Below are 3,793 nucleotides of genomic sequence, written 5' to 3' on the forward strand. Positions count from 1 at the left end.
CTTCACAAGATCACTCCTGTGAGACCTCTGCATCAAATACCTCTTTCAAATTGTGCAGGAAATTTTAATACAAAATTTCCTTCTTTTCCTTTAATTCTCTGCCATCCCATTCTCACTCTGCTCAATATTTAGCAGTCATGTTTGATTAAAGTCACATTTTTCAGAGGTGAAAAAGCTATAAGATTTACGTCAGGATTACATTCAGTTAGAAAGGAAAATCTTTCCTCCTTTTAAGCCAGAGAATGTCTAAATTAGACAATGCTACTCACAGTGTTTTGCTGTGGGGAACCGAGGGCAGGAGGATGGCTGTTGCTAGGACCTTACAAACATTATCCCTGGTACCCATCATGACCCTGAAAGGTAGGGACTATAAATCAGAGAGGAGGAAAGAGCATCGGTGAGGTGAAATAGTTAGCCCCAGGTCACATAGCTGTGACAGAACAAGGATTCAAAGACAGAAGAAGCCATCCCTCAGGCCTTGCCAAGTTAACTAGCTAGCTAATTTCAGCCAACTTATTCTTGGATAATAGTGGCCAATAGTATTACCTCTCCTGGATAATACATATTCTTTTGACAAGAACCTTCAAAGCTTTGGACAAAGACCTCAGTGTTCACCACACATGATTGTTGGAACTCTTTTCTAGGCTATTATTAGGCTTGCTATGAAAAAAAAAAATGGTTCCATTGTCAAATTTCTTGGAAATGTTACACATGAGGAATTCTTTTGTGAATAGTTATAATGCATATTCACATGTTAAAGGCTCCGGGCAGCCTAAAGCTAAAAAAACTACTTAGCCTAGTTTAACCCTAACATCTCTCAAATTTATGTGAGCATTAAGCACTTCTCAGGGTATGCTTATTAAGGTTTCCTTGAACACCAGCATGGGAAAAACTGGTTTAAAAAAAAAAAAGAAGTAACCAATGGTGGAAGCTATAGCCACCCTGACAGGATTATGAAAGAACCATTTTGGGAAAATAATCTCATGTCAGTAGGTTTCCCACTTGCTCATAGATGAGTATAGTGTACTCTCCATGTGGTGACAATAAATATATTTGCCTATGTCCTATGTCCACGATTCCCCTAAAGTTTGATGATGGGTTCTTTTCATTGTTGATTAGGTATTAAAAGTACTCTCAGACAAGGAACATGTAGCAGTTACCTCCGGATTCTGGAGTAATACTTAACTATTGTCAGCTGGAAAACAAAGAAAAACAGGTGTCTGAAGAGAGACTAGAATAGAGTCTGATGAGAGAGAATGAAGAAAAACATGCTGTGAATTTGACATCTCCTGCTGCCTTCCTCCCACTCACTATCTGAATATATAGATAGAAGCATCTATGTATGTATTTAGGGATTAACATCCCTAATGAATGGTACCTGAAATTTGAGCCACTTTGAATACAAATAGGATACATCATATCTGCATATGGGAGGGAAAAGTGGACAAAGGGAAAGACTTCTTCACTACAGATAACTATGTGTGGAAGCTTAGATCTCGGGAGTCTAATAGTGGAGGTCACTTTTCAAAACCACTCCCAATTTCAGGGCACAGAATGTCTTAGTCATACCCAAAAGATTTAACTAAAGAATGTGACTAGAGCACAAAAGCAGCCATTAGGTTTTACAGAGGATAGGGACACTTCCTGCCTGGGGACATACACACATGTCCCTACACAGAGTGGGCCTCACAGCTGTCCACTCTTGGGGCAAGCCTTGCGGGGCATGGAGCCAGGAGGGAGGCCTTCAGAATGAAGCTGGGCTGTGCTGGAATGAGCCACTCCCTCAGGGAGTCTAAATGAGGATGAAGAATTCCTGAACCAACTAGAGACCCAAAACCATCCAAGAATAGAAGTGGAGGAGGCAAGGGCTTTTTAACTTTCTTTCACAGAGATCCAGATGAAAATGTTGTTTCTAAGGAGGCATCAGTTTCCCTTAGGAGAGCTCTGGCTTCTAAGTGGCCTTTCTTGCACAAAGAGGCATTCAGTAAAATTTGTCGAATGAGTGAGTGTTAAGTTTGAATGTGGAGAAGAATATTAGGTGAAGTCCCAAGCATGAGTTGCCACAGGAGGGAGAGACATCTCCGAAGCCAGAGGTGCTCCATGAGAACAATAAGGTACCCAGACTAGGACGGTGGACAAGTAGGAAGATCGCATCACACAACGATTATGAGCATAGGCTCTAAGCAAGATAGACTTGAGTAAGAATTTCAGCCTTACCACACTTGCTGTGTGATCTTGGACAAGTTAATGAACTTTGTTGAGCCTTAGTTTCCTTACTGTAAAGTGAAACTAAAAGTCTATAAGTCAATGGGGATTAAATACAACAATATACATAATATATTTAGCACTGTGCCTGCCACATAATAAGTGCTCAATATGCTGCAGTCATCTTTCCAGGATTGTGTTAGAAGATATGAGAATAGATAAGCAGGAGAAGAGATAAAGAAAATGAGAAAGTTAAACTCTCCTATGATTGGGCTGCATGTCTGTGGTAGAAGACAATCTCAGCAGGGTTGCATCAGGTAAACTGAATGGGTCCCCTGCCCATATTTGTGACTGGGAGTTTATGGCCTCAGCGTGACATCGAACCGATATGACCAGAAGATACTGGGGGAATATGAGGATGGAGTGTGACTGAATTTGCGGTAATGGTCTGCTTTGCAGGAACTGTTTGGTTTTTGGAGAGGAAAAGCACCAAACTGTGATTTATCATGAAACTAGAATTTTAATATCATTCTTTAGTTTCCAAAATAGTTTTAAATAAGTTCCATGAAGTCTTCACTTTTTACAAAGGAAACAGGATCAGAAAACAGAAAGGATGAAGCCATATCCCTTCCCCCAGGTGTCTACTATGCTACTAGAAAGACAGATTAGAGGTCCCTCTTCAAGCCTCACTGTCCCTAATTTCCCAGTTCCCTTTTTCTTGTGTGCCCGTCACAGAGCCAACCACAGCACTTTCAGTCTATTGGACAAAAAGGCAAAGCTTGAGGATATTTTTATAAAATACAGTTATAAGATCAATGAAACAGTTCTGAATGCATTCGCTTGCTAATGAGAATTTTAGCAAGAGAAAAATAAAAGAGAAATTAGTTCAGATTTCCTGAGACAGATGTTTTAAAGAAATTTGAGTCTTCTAAAATGCTACCAAAAAGGCTTGCTGTGAGTGTCTCTGGGGCGGGATGTGGGGAATAGGGGGTTAATACAAAGTACCGTCCTCATAGCCATGCCTCGCAAAATTGAGGAGATCAAGGACTTCCTGCTCACAGCCAGATGAAAAGATGCCAAATCTGTTAAGATCAAGAAAAATAAGGATAACATGAAGTTTAAAGTTCGGTGCAGCAGATACCTTTATACCTTGGTCATCACAGACAAAGATAAGGCCGAGAAACTGAAGCAGTCCCTGCCTCCCAGTTTGGCAGTAAAGGAGCTAAAGTGAACCAGACATGCTGATCTAAACTGCATTAAAATTTTAAAAATTCTTAAAAAAAAAATAAAAGATAAAAAAATAAAATAAAATGCTATTAAAAAGCTTTTCTATTCTGAGAAAGAAGCAAATTTGTTGTCATTTAAATGCTTAATGTTTATTATCATCAGTATATTAGTTTTAGAGCAAATTTACACTACATTGGAGTTACATTTTCATGTACTATGAGTACATTTTCTATATCACTAGTGTCCCTTATTTAGTCAAAGAAACAATAGGCTCATTTTGTAGAAGCTAGAAAACAATTTTACTATTTTTTAAATTAGGTTAGAAACTTATAATGTCATGTATTTTTTAAATAATATTGTT

The 3,793-nt window shown here is 38.9% G+C and overlaps 1 pseudogene; it reads left to right on the top strand.

The window, feature by feature from the left end:
• Positions 1-3,223: 3,223 nt before the first annotated feature.
• Positions 3,224-3,436, top strand: LOC120608218 (60S ribosomal protein L38-like; annotated as a pseudogene).
• The last annotated feature ends 357 nt before the right edge of the window (positions 3,437-3,793 follow it).

This window comes from Pteropus medius, unplaced genomic scaffold (assembly GCF_902729225.1).
Source record: "Pteropus medius unplaced genomic scaffold, Ma_sr-lr_union100, whole genome shotgun sequence".
NCBI classification, from domain to species: domain Eukaryota; kingdom Metazoa; phylum Chordata; class Mammalia; order Chiroptera; family Pteropodidae; genus Pteropus; species Pteropus medius.